This window comes from Malus domestica, chromosome 13 (genome assembly GCF_042453785.1).
Source record: "Malus domestica chromosome 13, GDT2T_hap1".
In the NCBI taxonomy this organism is placed as follows: domain Eukaryota; kingdom Viridiplantae; phylum Streptophyta; class Magnoliopsida; order Rosales; family Rosaceae; genus Malus; species Malus domestica.
In genome coordinates, this window is record NC_091673.1 from 9,811,375 (window position 1) to 9,833,653 (window position 22,279).

The 22,279-nt window shown below is 38.4% G+C and overlaps 1 long non-coding RNA gene across 1 annotated transcript; it reads right to left on the reverse strand.

Annotated features, from left to right (window-relative positions):
- Positions 1-6,346: 6,346 nt before the first annotated feature.
- LOC139190671 (uncharacterized) lies at positions 6,347-7,927 on the reverse strand. Its single transcript, XR_011575012.1, has 4 exons — positions 7,786-7,927; positions 7,548-7,708; positions 7,358-7,468; positions 6,347-7,273 (listed from the first exon to the last, which is right to left on the reverse strand). It is a non-coding gene; the product is annotated as an uncharacterized lncRNA (long non-coding RNA).
- Between the last annotated feature and the right edge of the window lie 14,352 nt (positions 7,928-22,279).

The window sequence follows — 22,279 nt, forward strand, 5'->3', positions numbered from 1 at the left end:
CCCCAAAAAAAAAAAAAGTAGCTAGTCGTCATTTATAAATTTTCAAAGGGACACTTTGGATGTGGTTCCTAACCACAAATGTTCTTTGACTAAAACTTTTGTGGTTTTTAGTTTTTAATCGAAGTCCCTAACATAAATGTAATAATATATTTCTATGTAGGTTATTATATTTTTAAATTAAAAATGAAATTTGTAGTTATTTATATTAATGAGATTTTAAATAAAACCCATAATTTATGGGATTAAAAATATTAAAGATGAATTATACTCTCCAATATATATATATATATATATATATATTATATGTACATGGGTACGTTCATCAAACTCACCAAAAATTATTGTACCAAAACATGAGTACATTTTTCAAAAACACAAAAAAAAAAAAAAAAGGATATTAGGCTTAATAACATTATTAAATTTCTTCTGTTAAACTGGACATGGATACATTCCCAAATCAACGAAATAGAATGTACCCATATAAGTTTAAAAAATGGATTAGAGAAAAGATTGAAGAATTTTATATAAAGAATGGGTACATTTTATATGAAAAAGGGTATATTTTTCATATAACAAATTGGTATATTTTAAGAATGGGAACATATAATTTAATGGGTACAAACTTATTTTATTTTTATTTTTAATATTTTGAAATGTTTGAATTGAAAATTAATTAGGAGTTTAATAAGGGTGTGAGTATTAAAACTCTATATCAATTACTAATTTTTATTCTAAAAATTATGTAACTTACATGTAATTTATTAATATGTTAATGATAGGGACTTTAATCAAAATCTAAAAATTGATAAAGTCTTGGTCAATGAACAATAGAAATTAGGGACCGGATACTAATTTTTCCATTTTCAAAGAATGAGGAATATAAGTGTTTGGGTTAATATTTGAACATTGGACCTAGATGAAGGAAAACCCAAGGATGCCAACTAAAAGGGGATTTGCCCAAAGTCCAGCACCAAGCCCAAAGGCAAAGTGAATCATTCTCAGCTAAGATACAAGCCACGTGCTTACCATTGAAGTGACAAGTGATGAACACTAACCTACTACCAACCAAAGAACATTTTCTAGTGGCATTCCAAGTAAAAAGCTAACGACTCACAACCTTTTAGATGTTTTCGGGTAAGAGCACAATCACAGCAGTCGAGCTAATTGACCTATAAAAGGAGGAAAAGGCCCCAGAAACAAGGACACTTCACCAATCAAACAAACAAACATACAAACTCTGCTCTCAAGCCAGATTTGCATCCAAAAGTTGAAATCAAACTAGATTCAGCCATTTTTAGCAACAAGCTATTTCTTGTCTAGTTTAAAAGCTCTGTTATCTCCCTTAGTGGCATAGTATCGATTCCCTTGTGTAAACTTGTTTACCATTCATCCTTTTTTAGCATATAAACCCTCGTTAATTCAAAGAGAAGTGATTGCAAAAGGTTCAACCTTGACAGACAAGGTGAAATCTTGCCCGACACTCTTTGTTTGTTTTCTAAATTTGTAGATCTATTACTTAATGCATTCTCCAGTATGTATTCAAGTTATTTCCACCTATTTTCCCACTTTAAGAGTCTCATTTGAATCTGGATCCGGCTAGTTTAATGGATATGTTATCATTAAAAGCAATCTAGGACCAAACAACTAACTTAAGGGGATATGGACTCCTTTCATTCAAACATACAAGACCATGAACTAAAATTCCTTGTTTACAAGCAAGAAAAAGAACTTAATGTAGACTTAACCCATCCGTGACAATCCTTTGATAATAAGAAGTCCGAGTAACTTGGGGTGCAAGTAATCGACTTAAAACACTCTTGTTCTACATCTGCTATACTGAGATAGCAGTGGCACACCTAGCACTCAGTTAGTTTTGATTGCGAGCCTCAAGGCCTACACCTAAGGCCCCACAAAGGCACCTTTCAAAACTAACATTGTCCTCTTCTTGTAGCACATCAACAAGCAAGAGCCCGACTACACATCCAAAGTGCCAATCCATTGGGGAGCTGTGCTGAGGTCCGAGGATCATTCTCCAGAGAAATCTTCGCCCGAACATAGTTTTGGCATGCCCAGTGGGACCTCCATATAGTCTTGTATGCCAAGAAAGAGAATGAAGGAGAAAACCTTTAGGCGGAACGCAAAATACGAGCCACCCCAGTGTATACCAAGATCAAACATGACAAATCATCCAGAGTATTTTCCTTCCCTGCAAAGACCAACTATTCTAGAAGGCTCGACTTCATCCGAGAAGTCAGGGGGGAAAGGTAACCAATGAAGATTTGCAACCCACCATGGTACAAATGCTGAAAAGTATGGAGAATATCACTCTGGAAACCATATGAGAATTAAGCAGACTCTGTTCTTTAACAGGAAATTTGCAAAGAAGATTAAATCTGGAGTACTATACTCCAAAAAATGGTTATGCCAAGGAAGTGATAAGAAAGGCTAGTCTTGATAAAGAACTAGTTATCCCCCTATTTCCTTTGCTTGAGGAAAAGAGGGATAAAGGAAAAAAAACAAGGAAGGATCTGGAGCTAGTCAGCCAGTGTTAAAGGAGATCCTAGAAGCGGAGTTGCCTGACCCCCTATTATTTTCACTAGATAATAGGGGGTAGAGCAAGCAATAAAGAAAGAAGTATGGGATGCCCTAGTTAATCGAAGAATCCAGTGGAAAAGGCGAGCCTACCAAGGTAGACAAGCCTCCTCCTTATAGGCCCCCACCATTGGGCTGTAAGGGAGGGGATGCCAAGTAGAGACAGCCCGACCCAAAAAATGAAACCATCTCGAGCAATGATCGCAGCCCGAAATGGGGAACCCCACATACCCCATACAACAATACAGCTAACCAGCAGATCATAAACGGGTTAGTTGAGTTAAGAAAGATGGTGGCCTAGAATGCTCAACCCCAAGCTCGCCCATTGTTCACGATCACCTACCAAAAGCCATACCCGGAGTATATTGATAAGCATAATCCTTTTCCACTCAACTTCAAGATGCCCGTGCTTCCCACTTTTAGTGAGGATGATGACAGTGTATCCTTTAAAGATGACATCTTCAAGTTCTCCATCCATTGTGTGGCATTCGAAGACAATCTAATTAGAAGTTAAGATTGTTTGGGAACTCGTTGGTTGGCCTAGAATCTCAATGGTATTCTCTATTGCCCCCTAATTCTATTGCTAATTGGGGGCAAATGGAGATGGATTTCCATGAGCAGTTCTATAGGATGGAGCCCGAGATGTCTATCAATGATTTAGTAGAGGTGAAGTAATATGAACATGAGTCTACAGAAAACTTCATGATGAGGTTCAGAAGGACATGAATGAGGTGCCAATTCTCTATCAATCATGCCTAACTCATATCCATTGCTCAAAATGCCTTGAGACTACCTTTGAGGAAGAATTTTTATAATGTACAGTTCAATGAGTTGCAAGAGTTGGTGATTGTTGCCACAAAGTATAAGAAGTTGTTGCTTAAAGAACAATAAGCGAAACACTCATCTAAGGCTCCTCATTTTTACAAAAATAAAGTTGCAATTCACCAAGTGGAGTTTAAAGGAGCTGAGCCAGAACAAATGATGGCCATGGAAAAGAAGGGATGGACATGTGTGCGGCAGAGATGACTACCCCCTTCAAACCTTTAATAGTGAAGGGGTTAGTCCAACCAGTCAAGGATCAGAAAGTGGTGATGAATGATGGTGGATTTGTCCCTATGAAACCCCTTAAATACTAGAGTTATTCTTTTGATTTAACCAAGGCCTCAGAGATCTATGAAGAGTTGGTGTGGGTAAGAGTGATCATGCCAGATAGCACCAAAAAGATGCCTAAGCCAGAATAGCTAAAAGGAAAGAAGTATTGCAAGCTGCACTATACCTTCAATCCTTCCATAACCAACTGTGTCCAGTTTAGGGATTAGATACAAGACTTTATAGTGAAGGGAAAATTGCTGTTGGAAAAACCACAAGCCAATATGATGATTGACAGGGATCCCTTCCCAGAAGCCCCAATAAACATGATCAACTTGACTTGGGCAGAAAAAAGGGAAAAGGAAAGCTACTTGGGAAGGAAAGTAAAAAGGGGCAAGTTGACAAACCAACAGAAAGAACTATCAAGCAACCCGAGAAACCCAAAGCAACCATGATTAAAGGACTGGTGTTATGTAGTAAGTGCCAGAGCGAATGTGAGTTAGAAGTACCAGCATTATGAGCCATTATTGATCAAAAATTGATCAGAAGAAATGAGAAAAAGGAACAAGAAGCCTGCATTAGTATCATGCATGTAGTTGAGAAAAAGACGTCTAGAAATGTTTTCCAAAGGTTGGGAGGAGATTCTCAACCAAAGGGCTTATCAGAGGTATTCATAAATTATGAAGCCTCTGAAGAACTAGAAGACAAAGAAGCTAAAATACCAAAATGGGTGGATGTGAGGCCACCCCATCCAAGCTATGTTGGTGGAGATGTTAGAATAAAGGAAAGGATAGTGAATCCAGTCACGAAGAGAATCCTGCCTCGACTTGGGAGGAAATGGTATGTGGTTGGAAATGATGGAAAAACTGTTAAAGAAATGGGAGCCTCTATGATCAGGAGAGGCAGCACAAAGCCCACATGAACTCATTAAAAGTCCCCATTACCTCGAAAACCTCTGAAAAATGTGAAGTTTGAGAAAGTACCTCATGGGAGAAGAAATCAACTTTAGTGGAAAAGCAAAAAGGATATAGAAAAAGCAAATAACAATACTGAGGGGGAATGAGATCATGTGCCATAGAGCCCTTATCCTGGGAAGTACATAATCCTAAGAAGAGCTCAAGAGGACATGGTAATTATTCCAACACCAAGATAAAGCCCGGAGCCAATATGTTTTGGATCTATCTCGCCTGAGATAGGAATGCCCCCATCGTTGCTGGTTGACACTCTCTGTGAAAACCTAGTGCAGGCACAAAACATTGGCATAATTTAGGAAGAAAGGTTGCCTGAGCTGATGTTGCCAAAAAAAGCACAGGTATGGTTAAATGAATTCATGGACCACATTGGGGGCAAGAATGAGGACTTACCTGAACCTAGCAACTTCCATATAAACATTACATTTGTTCTATCTGCCATGTTTTGTCCCAAGCATGATCAACCTGCCATAATGGAGGGTGATTACTTGGCAATAAAACCTATGATGGCACATGTTAGTGTTAAAGAAGCGAGAAAAGAGGAGTTGGGCATAATAGGTTTGCCCGAGCTCAAAAAAAAAAGCCCAAGAGAGTGTACTCAGACAGAATGGTCTTCAATTGCCCGAGTTTGACCCTAGCCAACCATCTTAAGCCTATTTATGTAACTGCTCATCTGAAGATGTGCCCTTCAAGTGGGTTTTGATTGATGAAGGGGTTGCGGTCAACGTGTTATCATATAAGTAGATGAAAATGGTGTGTAGAAGTGAGGAGGATCTTATTCCGCATGGATCTAACAATTTTCAGTTTCTCTGGAGCCATCACTAGAACTCATGGGATATTGCCCCTAGAGGTTGACTTAGGCTTCAAGCAAATCATGCTAGCCTTCTTCGTTGTGGATAATACTTCCACCTATAAAGCTTTACTAGGCTGAGATTGGATTTATTAGAGTCTTTCTGTGCCTTCCACCTTGCATCAACAAGTAGCAGTTTACCATGAGGAAGAAGCCATGAGACCAGGATTTTGGGAGATGGTGGAGGTCGAGTCACGGCCATTCCTCCCCACTGCCAATGTGGCAGAAGCCAGCTTTTATAATCCTAGTATTAGGATTCTCCAGTGCTTAGGAGCTGATGAGAACGGTTGCCCGACTAAGGTGACGGCCTAAAAGCTTCTAGAACAAGGGATATTCCTCACCAACGAAGAATGGGATATACCCCATATTGTCCTAAATCCTCAACACCACTTATGTCAGAACAAAAAAGAAATGACTAAGTAGTTGCAGTCAGGTTCTTAATCAACAGACTGTTGGTGCATGGAAAAGAGAGGAGAAGCAGGAAATGGAAAGTTGTTGCCCGAGCATACAACAAGAAGGTAAAATTAAAGACTTTCAAGGAAGGAAAGTTAGTATGGAAATCAATTCTGCCTTTAGGAGCTCAAGTTAGAGGCTTTGGGAAATAGAGTCCTACTTAGGAAATACCTTTGGTTATTCACCAAGCACTGGATAAGGAAGGATATTACTTGACAGATTTGGAGGAAAACTTGTAAATACATCCAGTTAATGCTAAGTTTGTAAAAAAATTATCATCCAACTCTCTGTGATGTTAGAAATTATTATAGTGAAGAGAGTTAGTTATTTCAAATAGAAATAAAGTTAGATGGTGCAGTAAGAACTTCAATATAATGCAAAGTGAAGCAAGAAAAGGCAAAGAATAATTTTATTTCATAAAAAGAAAGTTACAATGGCCCTAGTTTAACAAATTTATATCTTCTCCCAGAGTGATTATTCTAGAGTAATAAGTCTGTATGGTTGTAAAAATTATGGTGGGCTTGGCCAAAACAGTGATGCTATTAACAAGTTAAGACTCAGTATGTTCCAGTTCCAGATTTTCCTTTTTCACTTCTTCAATCTGTTGTTTGAGTGTGCCAAGGAGAGTCGTCTGTTCAGCCTTTAGCACAGTAAGTTACTCTTCTAACTTCTAAATTTCAAAAGTTACCACCTTGATCTTCTCCTTTGTCAGTGAACCTTCAACCACCAACTGTTGAATATGGGTGGAAGTACTAGATTGTTTCTCCTTAAAGCACCTCACTCGATTGGATTGCCTCTCAGCACTCTGATGTTGATATCTAAAAGCCCTCAAGTTCTCAAAATATGATAGGAATGACTCATGCTAAACTCTTGATAGTTGATCATCCTTGAACAAATCTCTTATGGCATTCTCTATGTCATGAAGAGCTTTGAGGCTGAAGGAAGCTGAGAAGTCCCTCTTCGCCCACTCTTAAAAGACTCGGCGTTACTCTTGAAAGCTAGAAGATTCAGAAGGATGCCTTAATGATTTTAGCTTTGTCTTTAGTTACCCGAACTCTTTAAAAAGCTTGGGCAAAGCTACAGTTGTGGAAATAGGTGACAGGGAAGAGGGCAATGCTCCAGCTTTTTCAGAGGGCGCAGCAATAGAGGAGGTCTCAACAGAGGAAGGAGCCCGAGAAGTAGGAGCAATGGTGGTCTTAATCTTCTTCTTAGCCCTAGGGATAGGAATCCATGTGACCCTAGAAACTAAATGAGGTCGAGGAAGTTATGTCTTGCGCACTAGACGTGGAGGAGAATTGCTCAAGTCTTCTCCAGGGCCCTATTGCAAAACCAAGAAAAACAAAGTTAGGAGAGGGACTACAATTCAGAATGAAGGAATTTAAGATAAGAGAAGTCAATAGACCTGAATAGAGCCCGAGGCCTTAGAATGAGAGGTAGTGACTCCTGGTTGCTGGGTGGGATCACTCTTACTAACTGGAGAATGAGGAATTGTGCCTGAACCCTCACCAAATGCCTATAAATATCAAGGATAAAGAGCAAATGTCAGCAACTAAGTTATGTAAAAGAAGATAGAAGTGAAGACACTTCTATACCTGAGCAGGGTCTTGAGTAGAAGGATGAAGCTCCTCTGTAATGGTTGCTAGATGAGGAGAAACTTGTGGGCTAATTACCTCTAAGACCACGGGGATCTTAGGACTATAAGCTCTCCAAATGTTGTTAATGTTGGTTTTTGTGACTCATGTGCTGGAGATGGCTAGGGAAAATAAGAACAGAAAATAAGTATAAATAAAAAGTTATTAAGACAAAAAGATTCAAGATAGAAGTACTCACCGGATTGTTGTCTTATTTCACAAAGTGCGACATCTCCCCAGTTGACGAGTCAAACTGGGAAGTATGAGCCACCACTAAGGGAGAAAAAGGTTGAAAGAATGAAAAAAGAACCTTGCCCGACCTGAGAAGCAGACTCTCCAACCTTAGCGTACAAAAGTAAAAGACGAGTGTTAAAGCTCTGAGATTGGTAAAGATACAAGTCTAAAGAATGTAAAATAGATATACTTTTGAAGACTTAGCCTGAGAAGGAGAAGCTTGTACCATTCAGGCTGGAGGTGAAAAGGCATCAATCAGAGATATCCTTTCTTCCCTTATGGCCTATTTCATAAATCTGGCAGAGTCAAGAAGAAAGTAGAAAAGAAGAAAAGAAGAAAAGGGAAGAACTCAGATGAGTGAAACTTAAGGTGCAAGCTATACCTCAAGTGCTTCCAAGGTGGAATCTTGCAGATTTTTGGCTTGTTGATACATCTCGGCCCCTAGGGGATCCTCCTTGAGACGATAATCGGCTTCTTAGTCGCTTGATGTCATGCCCCGACCGCGAATAAAGACTATTCACGAGCTAGGGTGGGAGTCATATCTTAGCCATAGAAATAAATTCTACAACCAAAATATGGTGGAAAATAAAATAAAATTATAATGATTACACATACATCAACAAAATCTTACATAAAATTTATTGAATATGTAGCAGAATGACTATGGTGCTCAAATTAATTCACAACAAGAACTACCAATTAAATAATAATTAAATTGTAACAATTCTTTCAAATGCAAGAAATATATGCAAATGATATGGATGAATGCACTCACTCCTTTCTAATCCCGTTAACACATACCTAAGGCATCCAAGTCTGCACATCCTATACCATGCTTATACCACTTGGCTCCGGATACGTTACAATATGAGTTAACTCTCATTCATCCCTAATTTTTGTAATTAAACTGTCAATTTCCACTTTATTAAACAGGCACTTCCCCCGATGCCCAAATGTATATTCAATCCATGCATCCTACGCCTGACATATACAAGATTTCATTATTTTTATAATCAACCAATTTGTATACTCAAGCCCTGCACCCTACGCCCGACATTAACAAGATTTCATTATTTTTATATTCGAGGCAAACTTCAGCCTTTGAATATCCTCACTATGGAGCCAAAAATAATCACAAGGCGACACGTGGATTTTTGGGTAAAAAGGACAAAAATACCCTTGAGGTGTACCAAGTTTCTACACGCGAGTGATGCGATGAAAGTTAAGCACTCAAATTAAACCCTCTTGTTGTCAAATTGTAGTATAAATGCAAGTAGGGATCGTTCTAAACCAGGGATTAGGAGGGCTTACTAAAACCTCTAAACTTACTCAAAAACATAAAAACAAAGTTAAAAACGTTTGAATAGACTCAAGGGACTCAAAACAGATTCTAAAGACTCAAAACAACTTAAAAACACTCAAAACTGCCTAAAAACACAAACTGGGCAGATTTGACTCTAACACAACTTTAGACGAATTTAGTGTTTTGACTTAAATCAAAACACTCTAAAACACAAACAAAACAGATTTTAAACACTTTGGAACAAGAAAGTAAAATGGGGGTTTTGATTTGGATGAATTTGAAATAAACAAGCAAGTTATGAAACTAAGCAGATTATAAAATGAATTTGAGAAATAAAATGATGGATGGATTAGTTAGAGGTCCGTTCTTCACACATGACACACTTGTACATGAATCGATTTCCAATTGTTTTTCAATAAACTATGATGGTCAACACCCCAGATTAACCGTGATGCACAAATTAACCCTCAGATTTTCCTTTACTCATTGAATTGGATGAATGCATGCGACAACCCAAATCATTCTCTAAAAGTCCCCTATATGAATGCATAATAGAGATACAATCAGAGATCATTACGTTCAATGAAAATCATAAGTGTTGACGAGGCAATTATAACTATGAATGCATGATACAATTGCCAAGAATTCAATTAACGCGATTGTGATAAACAACCTTCACTACTCATGAATATAAACTTGTAACGATTAGGTGAAACTCATTTATATTCTAGCATCTAATTCATGCATGAAAACTAAGTATGCATCCTTAATAAACATACAAGAATCAGTTATGAATAAAATAGATAATTGAATTGCAATCACAACTTATCAAATCACAATTGGAAGAAATCAATTCATATCTCAAGCATGTTCATGGCTTCAAACTTCCCCCTAACTAAATAGGGGTTTAGCCACTCATAATTGCAACAAAATTAGAAAATAACAAAGTAGACATTGAAAGCAAGAATGAAGTACACCTAAAACGCTCCAAAGTTCCAAGCTTGAAACACCAAGGACCTTTGTTTTCACCACCTTGTTGTAGCACAAGTGTCTAGGATGTGTATGGATATATGGATGGAATGGATTTGCACGGCTAAGAGATGAAAGTGTATGGATTGGTGAGATGTAAAATGTAGTGTCTTTGGATGATGGCCCCCCAAAATTATGGTGAAGGGTGGATGTATTTATAGGCTAGGGAGAGGAGTGTATGGAGTTGTAATGAGTGTATGTAATGGGTGTAGTGGGTGAGTGTTGTGGTAATGAGTGTATGTAATGGGTGAAGTGGGTGGATGTTTGGTAATGAGTGGATGTAATAGGTGTAATGGGTTGTGGTAATGAGTGGATGTAATAGGTGTAGTGGGTGGATGTTTGGTAATGAGTGGATGTAATGGGTGTAGTGGATGGATGTTTGGAGAATTGATGTGTTGGGTGAAATGAGTGGATGTAGTGGTAGGTGAATGGATGTGTTGGGTGAAATGAGTGTGCTAAAATGGTTATTTATAGGGAGAGGATGATGCACAAACTTCAAATTTCGTCCATTCCTTTTGCTCCAAGCATATGCTATCCATTCCATGCCAAAAAATGATCCAAAATGCACTTTTTTGCCACATTAACCCTTTGGACCTACAAACACACGAAAATAGCTTAAAATACTAAAATAACTACGAACTAACAACATAAATGCCAAGAAACAAGCTAACTAAGTCGCATAAATATGCTCCTATCAGCGAGCAGTAGACAATCATCCTCAACCAAGTCAAAAATGCTCCAAAAAAGGTAACCAATTCCAAATTATCTCATCTATCCTCATTTTAGGTAATTACTTCATAACCTATAAATTGTTCCATATAAATAGAGATTAATTGGCTAATTAATGAATTAATTCCTAAATTTATTAATCAACCAATTAAATCACCAATCACACCCAAAAAATACCTCTTTTGGCCGGTTACCCACTCCCCCAAAGGAACCGGCCATCTCCTTTTATTTCCTACCTTTTCTACCATATCTTTCCTTTTTATGATAATAATTAGCTAAGATAAATAGGGAATTATTAGCTAATTATTTCATAAAATCCCAATTACCACAAAATATCCCCAAATATGCACTAAATGGCCGGCCATCTATTGCTAGAAAAGAAATTGGCCATACTTTGCTTATTCATCCCATTAATCAGCTAATTCATTTGGTAATAATCCTTTTGCCAAATTAATTAGTCAATTAATCACATAACTCCCAAAATCATATTAAATCAAGAACCCTATCCCTATAAATAGGCTCCTATTTTCACCCAAAACTAATTCCAATTCTCTTACAAAAAATCACAAATGCTCTATACACTATTTCTCTCTAAAATTCTAACTTTGGCATCGGAGGTTCTTCGGCCAAACCCCCCGCCCCCCCCCCCCATTCATCATGAGCACGTGAGGCTTTTGACCTTAACCTAAGGTGCTAGTTGTTTTGTAAGTGCAAAATCGTCCAAGAGCGAGGAGGAGAAAACTTGCATCCACACTCACAACTTAACTCTTTACACAGTTGAGCACTTGACACAACACAACTCTTTTTCTTGCTTTGCAATGTATATGTATATGTCATGTTCACATAGATATCAATACTCACATTTTATCTAACAAGCCTGTAAGCTTTAACATAAATCAAATTAATTAGTAACAAAAGTAATATAATCATAATATTAATAACAAAGTAATAATTTATAATCTATCGCATAAAGTGTTGCTCGTTGACCACTCTATATATTTTTCCATCGTCTCATCCATCTTGGTCGGGCAACCTATTTTTATTAGAAAGGAATAGACATTCATGTTAGAGAAAATAATTGTTAGAGTGAAATATATGTCTCAAAGACCACAAGGCATGAAATTATGTCTCTAGCTTTTCCCTTTCCAAACATCATCTTTTATTTTTATTTTAGCCCACCACTTCTACGTCTTCTCATCCTTCTCTCAATCTTGGTTTGGAATTTGAAGTGAAGAATTGTCTTCGAGGTTAGGACGAAAGCTTGCAAATACACACAGATTTAAGTGGTTCGCCAAATCGACTACATCCACTGGGGGTTTGCTTTCATTGTATTTTACCATATATGATAAACTTACAAATACAATGAAAGATAGCTTAAAGCCTTTACATGATGTAAAGTAAATAGGGAAAACGAGAAAAATGATCTGGGAAGGAGATGAGGTTTTTATTCTTGTTTCCCCGGTGTGTTGTTGTTGGTGGTGTGGTTGTTCTCTTTTCATTTCTCTCCTCCCCTTGCTTTGAAGAGAGAATATAGACAATTAATTAAAATTCCCCTAGGCTAGTGAGTAAACACTCTAAAACAACAACAACATCTTGCCACATGCATGCCAATACATACACATACCTTGTCTATGGCTCTATATAGACTCCTACCTCTCCAATGTTTAGGGGTGAGTAATCTCACTACATTAACTCAACTTGCCAACTCACTCCTAATTGGTAAAAATATCAAACCAAACTCAACACTTAGCCACGTGTATAAGCCAAAGGCCTCCCACCTCAACACCCTAATTATTAGCTTATATTAATTACCAACTTCCATCTCAACCTATCTAAAGTGGTGACTAACCCCTCCTCTTTATTCTCTAATGGTTGGCAAAACTCTACTTAGCCTTTGTGAGAAAATAAAGCCAAACTCATGCACTTAGACACATGCACGTATGTTATATAGACTTCCACTCCATCACTATAGAGTAGTGAATAATCACCATAATAATGAGTTTCTAATGATTGCAAATTGCCACATAAGATACCATAAAAATATCGAAAATGGAGATATCCAAAATTACATACTCAAGTTCTCCATTTAAAAAAAAAAAAAAACTAGGTATTACACTTAAGGCCCTAGATTAGAAGAAAATGAAGTTGTTAGCTCTTAAGCACAAAATGTAAGTAAAAAGGGAGGGTTGAAACAAGATTCACTTACTAAAAGCCTTATGTTTCTTCATGTCCAACTCAGCCACAGAAGCAGAAAACTTGGAAGATTTAGCGGCATGTGCCATTGTTCTCTTCTTGGAAGGGGTTGCTCGCAGACCAGGGATGGAAAGCTAAGCTTGAGGTCGCTCTTCAGGCTCCTGAAGTCTCTATTACTGTTGCCCAAGTTCGATGCGTTGCCCGAGGCTCCATTACAGGTTCTGCCTTGCCCTCAGAGTCTCCAAGTAACTCGGAGACGTCCCCACCTGCTCCAGCACCTCGTCTTTCTACTTCAACCGTGGCTTCTTAAAGCACAAAGGCATCCTCAACTTCTTCATCTTGCCCAACATCTATCTCGGCGGGGTTGCCTTGAGCTGGAAGTGTAGGGAAACCAAGAAAAGTATTAGAAAATGGCATATTCATAAAATTACAAGTTAAAGAAGTAAAAGGTACCTATCAGAAGAAGTTGGTTCTTCTGATGAATCATTTCCTTCCAACTTTCAAGCTCACTCGGCTTAGGATAAGACTTGATGGAAAGATGCTTGAAAAGGAAATTATGTGCTTCACGTAAGTCTCCTCCATACTTATTGGTCCACATTGTTTCCCACCAAAAAGCGAAGCTTGAAGTACATTAGAAATTGAGGGCTATAGGTTTTCTGGCAACCTTGCTTATGACCTCAAGGTTGCGTCAGGTAGCTCGGAAAATGACTTCTGAACAGAGTCAAAGAAGGGGATTGGAATAGCTTGTTTGAAACCCATCTGCCAGCTACAGAAGTTTGGATGATAAACTTCTAGCCCGCGTTCGTAGCGGTCACTCCTCACACCCCAAACCAGGTCTCTCGACTGGATACAGCTGATAAATTTCACTCTACAGAAGAGGCTGGCGTCTTCTCCAAAGGCGTTTTGAAAGGCTTGGTCAGAAAACCAATGATACATTCTAAAAACTGAAGCTCCCTAATCCAAGTCTACCCAAGTCCTGCAAACTCTAAAGAAATAGAGACAAACGAATGTAGAGTGATTGGTTGGAGAACCTTCGGCTAGAATTTGGGCAGAAGCAACACTCTCGGGGCATTCAAGGTTAGGAGCCCGAAGCTCAAGGAAATACCATTGAAGCCAAAGCTGAATCATCCAAGTTAGACCATTAAGGTTGGTTTCGAATGGTTCACCCTTGGTAATCTCATGCAGGATATGGTAGAGATGAAAGAGAATGAAGGGGTTCGCGGCCACATCATCAAAGTTGTGTAGTGATTCTACTAGAGGGATCTGTTCAACTTTTACTCCCTTAGACTTGTTTGGGACATGTTTATTGAGCCAGTACGGTAGAAATTACATATGCTCTTGGTCTCTGTTGGTGTTAGAGGAAGAAGGGCCAAATTCCTTCTTAGAAAACGGGATAAAACCCGTGAAGGAAGTTCCATAACTCTCAAAAGTTGCAGAATTATATTCCAATTGAATCATGGGACCAGAGCTACTAGCTATCAACGATCAGGCGAGAAGGATGAGCCCAGTCATGGGTAACATCTACGACCCTGCCTGAGGGCTTTAGCCTGAAGACTTGTGCCATGTCAAGGATGGTATGAGACATGGGCCCCATCATAAAGTCAAAAGTGTTGGTGCCCGAGTTCCAGAATAAGAGTGCAGTTGTCAGTAGCTTGGGCTTGGCAATGACAGTAGTCTTCGAAAGCACTATCAGCTCATAAATTCTGCTGTTCATCCATTTCCTTTTAAAGATGGGCTCGAGCTCGTTTATCCATTGTGTACATGCCTCATCCTTCATAAGTGGGAAGCCGCGACGATGGTTTGACCATTTAGAAGATGAAATGCTCGACTTAGCCTAAAATGGGTTGGGGTATACCAATTCTCCTTGGGCATATTGTTTTCTACAACTACAAGGACTTGAGAAGTCAATGCAGGCCCCAAGGAGTGCGCTCATCCCTCCTTGAAGAAAAGTTTAGTGTGCAGGCCTGCCCATGGCAATGCAAACCATTAAGTAAATGGCACGGCACATGGTGGAAAGGCCCTCACCAGATTTGCAGGAAGATTGAGTTCGAGCAACTTTGGGTGTCATTGGATGATTTTGAGGAAAAGATGGGAAGAAAGTTGGAATTAGAGGGCAAGAACTTAAAAACGAGAGAAGTTTCTGGAAAATCTGAAGGCTTTGAGAATTCTGGGAAGTTCTAGGAATTTGAAGGCTTAAAATGACTAAGGTACTTTGTCGAGGAGTTTAAGTGAGGATTATATAGTAAGTGATTAATTAACGATGGAATTCGTGGGTTAGTACAAAGGTTTTAGGAAACCAACAGCTGCTTTAAATGGTGCAAGTACCGAGTGAAGGCGTGCGGCTATTTAATCATTATTAGCGACTTGGGTTGCAGACTCAACATTGATTAAAGGGGGCACTGTTTAGGTTAATATTTGAACATTGGACCTAGATGAAGGAAAGTTTAAGGATGCCAACTAAAAGGGGATTTGCCCAAGCCCAAAGGCACAGTGAAGCCTTCTCAACAAAGATACAAACCACGCGCTTACCACTGAAGTGACAAGTGACAAAAATTAACCTACTACCAGCCAAATAACACTTTCTATTGGCATTCTAAGTAAAAAGCTAATGACTCACAACCCTTTAGATGCTTTCGAGCAAGAGCAAAGTTATAGCAGTCGGGCTAATTGGCCTATAAAAGAAGGAAGAGGCCCAGAGACAATGACACTCAACCAATCAAACAAACAAACATACAAACTCTGCTCTCAAGCCAGATTTGCATCCAAAAGCTGAAATCAACCCAGATTCAGTCATTTTTAGCAACAAGCTATCTCTTGTCTAGTTTAAAAGCTCTGTTATCTCCCTTAGTGGCGTAGTATCAATCCCTTATGTAAACTTGTTTACCACTCATCATTTTTTAGCATAGAAACCCCTGTTAATTTAAAGAGAAGTGATTGCAAGAGGTTCAACCTTGGCAGACAATGTGAAATCTTGCTCGACGCTCTTTGTTTGTTTTCTAAATTAGCAGATCTATTACTTAATGCATTCTTCAATATGTATTCAAGTTATTTCCACCTATTTTCCTACTTTAAGAGTCTCATTTGCATATGGATCCGGCTAGTTTAATGGATATGTTATCATTAAAAGCAATATAGGACCAAACAAATGACTTAATGGGATTTGGACTCCTTTCATTCAAACATACAAGACTATGAACTAAAAGTCCTTGTTTGCAAAGCAAGAAAAAGAACTTAATGTAGACGTAACCCATTTGCGACAATCCTTTGATAACAAGAAGTCCGAGTAACTTGGAGCGCAAGTAATTGACTTAAAACACTCTTGTTCAACATCTGCTATACTGAGATAGCAATGGCACGCCTAGCACTCAGTTAGTTTTGATTGCAAGCCTCAAGGCCTACACCTAAGGCTCCACAAAGGCACATTTCAGAACTAACTTTGTCCTCTTCTTGTAGCACATCAACAAGCAAGAGCCTGACTACACATCCAAAGTGACAATCCCTTAGGGAGCTGTGCTGAGGTCCGAGGATCCTTCTCCAAAGAAATCTTCGCCCAAACAATAAAAAGAAGAAAAAACTATGTAAGCCGCCACTTTTATATACCCTTAAACCTCACTTATCCACGACCTTGCGACCACTAGTAGTCTCACATGTCCTCCACAACACTACTGCTTTTAATCTAAAAAGTTTTAAGGTTTAACTTGGATAAAAAGTTAAATTCGGATATTTAGAGCTTTGTAGATGACTGTCAGTAAAATTATAAACATGTATTGCAATATATTTGTCCATGTCATCTCTCAATGCTAATGACCTAATAGGTGGTCAATTTTCAAAATATCATGTAGTTATTTGAAATGTTTACTAAAAAAATAGAAACAACTTAAAAGCACTCTTAAAAATTGGATAGTATCTCTACTTAAACCTTATCAACAACTTAATTGCATAAGATGAACAGAATTCAGAATGTGTTAGGTAAATCGTATAATTGAAAATGAAAGGGATTTTCTTCAAAAAATAAAATAAAATGAAAGGGACTCCTCATGGTTTATTATTAGTCATTTTTATTTACAAAATATGGCATTGTTAAATTAAACAATCACATTGTTTTCTCAAGTGTTGCGTCGGACCTGCCGGAATAAAAAAAATCAAATATTTATTTTAGAAGTCAACTCTTTTTTTCGGTTCGTGAAAGATATGAAGTCAACTCTATTATTGAGCCCCGACCCGACAAAGTGATTAGCAGTGATAGGAGTTGATATAAAATATAATGACAAAAATAGCCTAAAATGATGAAGCAAAGTCAAATATATTTGTTTTAATCAGCTTGGAGGCCAACTAGTATGATACTTAAGTAAAAAATTATCAATATTCGACAAAAAAAGTAAAAAATTATCAATACATAAGCACTCAAATTACGCACGCTTGTGCCTTGCTTCTCGGCAAAGCTAACTGAGTATAAGGTATTTTAAATAGTAAATTAGAAAGAAAAAAAAAATCTTGATAATTATAAGTTTTATAGGAAAACGTTAGGGGATATTTGGAAAAATATCCAGAATTTTTACCTCATATAGAATTATAACCAACATTTTAATTTTATAATAATTATAACCAAAATTTGATATTAAAATATTAATATACCCTTACTAGCAAATAAACTTCCTGATTTGCTCTTACCGTGAAAAACTACCACTGCTGCATAATTCATGTACTATTTAAATTTCTATTCCCGACATACTTTGCCACATAATTCATGTACTATATGACCAATAATATCGAACAGTAATGCATGAATAATCAGAAAATACACTTCTCCATCTCTTCACTGAAATTTGGATCTGCTTTCCCAAATTTTATTATTATTGGGCTATTAATCTATTAAATTTACCCTTTTGTTCTTAATAAAATTGTAATCTTTCTGCAATTTCTAACCGAATAATAATAAAATGTTCGTTTCCCAAGATCTCCATGAAAACATGTGGACGAGGAAGCCTTCATACACAAACACAAGACCCTGCTACCACTTCTTTGCTAACAAGCATGGTTGCAACGGCCAAAAATCCCTCAACCGGACAAAAGAACAAGCTTTCGGGTTCACAAAACAAAGATACCCAGATGTAGTTTCTACAATGGGTTCGAAGGTATACTTTATATTTGCTTGATTTGCTCTTGAGTTTGGTGTTCCAATCACCCAATTCTGTATACTTACATAACTCTGTAATGTGCTTAGGAAAATTTAATTTTAAGGGTATATTAGCACTTTTATATCAACTTTTGGTTATAATTATCATAAACTCAAAAATGTGGCTATAATTCTATATGGAATTCAAATTTTTAGTTACTTTTCCAAATTTCCCAAAACGCTACAAGTTTTTTTGTATTATTAAGTAAAAGGCAAGGGTTCGAACCTACTACAATAATTTAAGGAAGGAAGAGTTTCGAACCCGGGACACAAGGGTGGAAATCCAACACTTTATCCACTAGAATATTTAACCACATATGCTGCAAGAGCTCAATTGGTGAGAAAACTCCTCATTTATCCACTTATCATGGTCTAATTGATTCTTAGTTATGAAATTCTTTTAGGGTTTTTTTATTGACAACTCATAAATTATTGATTACACCCCATTTAAAATTTTTATATTGAATTAATAAAATGTTAAAATGAAATGACTATGTAGGCCTAAAATTTAAGATTTTGATTTCTTAATAAACCCCACAAATCCAACGTGATCTCAAAACTTACACCCCAAAAATATTTTTCTTGGAGCTCTCAAATTAACTTTACTCTCAGACTTCCTTTTTTTTTTTTTTTTTTTTTACTGTAACTGATTCACAATTTGACACGAAATATTAAACTTGATACTAGGATTACCAATTACTACCATGTAAATATTAATAATTGAAAGTTTGATCGGGTAAATGTTTTGCCACATCCACTACAAAATATATGCTCATTAGAGAAAGATAATATGTATTCATGCCAGATTTATAGGGCCGGACTTTTCCCAGGACTTTTACTCTTATATATGAATGATCATAGATATGTACTTATATCCCCTACTGTAGTTTTGAAGTAGAGTCGTGGAAGCAAGAGTTGTGGCAGTTCCGCAGGCTACCGCGTCGTAGAGAAAATTTTTGTTTTTTTATTTTTCATATTTATGTGGGAGTGGAGTATGAGGGTATTTTAGGAAGTTAATATGGGTGTATTAAAACAATTCTTCTTTTAAAAAGTAAGTGTGGAGTGTGTTTAGTATATGGGGTTTAGTTAACAGTTGGGTTTAGTTAACAATTTGTGGGGTGTTAATAAAACAACTCTTCTTTTATGATACACAGTCTGTGGATGCAAATTTCTTCCTCTTCGATCTTGGACGATTTTGCACCTACAAAACAATTAACACCTTAGGTTTAGGCCAAGAGCCTCACGCGCCCACGATGAATGGGGGGCTTTGGCCGAAGAACCTCCGATGCCAAAGTTAGAATTTAGAGAGAAAGAGTGTTTAGAGAATTTTGGGATTTTTGCCAAAGTGTTGGAATTAGCTTTTTGGTGAGAATGGGAGTATATTTATAGGGATAGGAGGTGGCTAGGGTTTTTAGGTTTAATTTAGGTTTAATTAGCCAATTTATTTGGCTATTAAACATAAGATGAATGTTTTGGTGGTTTTTGAATTTATTGGGTAATAAAAAGGAAGAAATGGTGAAAAGGTAGAAAAAAGTGATGGATTAGGTTTTAAAATGGGGATAGCCGGCCATGTGGTGTTTTAGGGTTGAATTTGATGTATTTTGTAGTTATTTGGATATAATGGATGATTTAATTGACAATTAATGGGTTAATTAGGCAATAACCCCATTAATTAGCCAATTAACATAATTTAAAAGGAATGTGTTTGGGAATTACCTTGTAGAAAGGATTTGATGAGATGGACTTTGAATTGTTACCTATTTTGGGCACTTCTGTCTTGGTTGAAAGAGGGTTACCCGCTGCTTGCGCGTAGGAACCTCGTTGCACTGCAAGGGTATTTTTGTCATTTTCGTCCAAAAATCCACGTGTCGCCCTGTGAATATTTTTGGCTCCACAAATGCCCCCACACCTGTTGGGCTACTTGCAGAAAAGGGCAGCAGGTGTAGAGATCTTCTTGCTTTAGGAAACTTAGGACTGCTTCCTATTTTGATGTAGATTCTCTCTTTAATAGGAAATTAGATCCTTCTAGGAAAGGGAAATAAATTTCTCTCAAAGCCTATTTAAATCCACCTTAAGTGGGTTATTAAATCAACTTTGGAGAGCGATTTATTCTACCCTACAAGAGAGAGATAGCTTAGAGGATATTTGTTCCCCCTCCTCTAGCAATCTTCTACATCTTGCCCGTGCAAAGGACCGTCTTTCGTTGATTTCTTCGTCTTCTTCGTGGATAGTGCTACCGCGGGGCAGTCGTCGGGGTGGTGCGGCACGTCGGCTGGCATGGGCCAGGAGTCGACTCGGCATGGGCCGATGAGGTATTGTGGCAGGGACCACTGCTTTAAGCTACTCGACTTGGCTAGAACCAAGGGCAGCTTGTGTGGTTGGGACCTCGGATTGTGGCACTGGGGCGCAGTGTTAGGCAAGTCACATGGCTCATGTCTTTTTAGGCTTTTGGACATGACTCGAGCTAGGCTGGTGATTGAGAGAAATGAAGAGGTTGCGAACCTCATGAACTGCTGGAATGTTGGGCTGAACTTCCCTGCTAGGTACCACGAATGACGTTGGCTACTTTAACTCTTTTCGTCAGGAGAAACGTGGGCTGTTCCCAAAAGATGAGGGGAATAGGATCAAAGTGGATGCACTGGCTCGTCCAATCACTATTGTGGATCCTGCTGTAAGTGAATGTGGGAAAATGGATCTTCTCTGCTTGCTCAAGAGATGCCGGCTGAGAAAAAACCAAAGACTTCTTTCGCTGCTCATGAGGGTCCGCTTGCTACCAAGAGGTATGTGATTGACATGACTTCTTCCAATGGGAAGAAATGTAAGGCTGCTAGATCTGAGCATGTGACGTCTTCCATGTTGAGAATGGCTAGTACAATTGTGGATAAGATTACTCAGCGTAAAGGTTTTATCATGCCCCCAGTGCCGAAGTCTGTACCAGGACGTTCTTTGGGAGCCAAGTCCGGTTCACCTTTGTAGAGACTTGCTATTATGAAGAGTGGTAAGGTGGACTCTGCTGCTAAAGTGGCGCCAAAGCCTACTCCCTTTGCTGCTGAGATTGATTCGCCTCAAATTCAAGATCTTAAGCTTGCAATTTCTGAGCTTCATTTCGCTACTTATGCTAAGAAGAGAGTGGATGAGTTGCAGCGCGTCCGTGTTAGTCTGCTTAAGAAGAATGAGCAACTGAAGGGTGAGAAGGATGGGCTTGAGGTTTTAAGACCTTCTCTATTTCTCCGGAAGACTTGCTTGATTTTACTTTTAAGGCTTCCATTGGTGAAGTAGTTGGAGAAGTTAGTGCCCAGACTGGGGCAGCCAAGGGTGAAGCGTCGGATGATGCTGCTGCTAAGAGCGTTACGGCTGTTGAAGGTGTGGCGACCGAGTAGTCGTGGGATGTCCAAGCTGCTGTAGTGTAGTATTTTAGGTAGCCTTTAGGATTTTCTTTGTTTTTCCTTGTAGCTTTTGTTTTGCTTGAACTCCTTCGGCCTTTGCTAGTTGTTTATAAATATGTTTTCCTTCGTTTTTCTTCATCTTCACTTCTTTTTTTCATGCCCTAACCTTTAGACTTGATAGACCAGTGGCAGGCATGCTACTTTTTTATAAGCAGACAAACTCGCGTAGCCTATGCAGCCGTAGGTGTTGGTGTAGAACTTTGCAAAGTTGTTAGCCATAGGGTTGGCAGCCGGATGCCTTACTTACAGAAGCAGACAAGTCCGCGTAACCACTAGGCTGTTAACCTTGACTTTCTTCAATTCCGTAGGTTACGTAGCAAGTATCACAACACTTTAGGACTTGGTGTAGGCTGTTCCGCGCTTGGCAGAGGTGAAGCTTATTGACTACGTAGCATGTCGGCAGTGGATAAAACTTCGTATATGCGCGCTAGCTTGTTTAACCTTTCACAAGAATGTGCGGTTGTATAAGTCTAATGCGGCTTCACTGCTCGAAGGGCAAGCCGTAGGCAGTCTTCCGGAATCCGTAGGCTACCTTAGTGCACTCGGTAGCAGCTTTAGGATTCCAGGGCAGCCGTCCATCGGA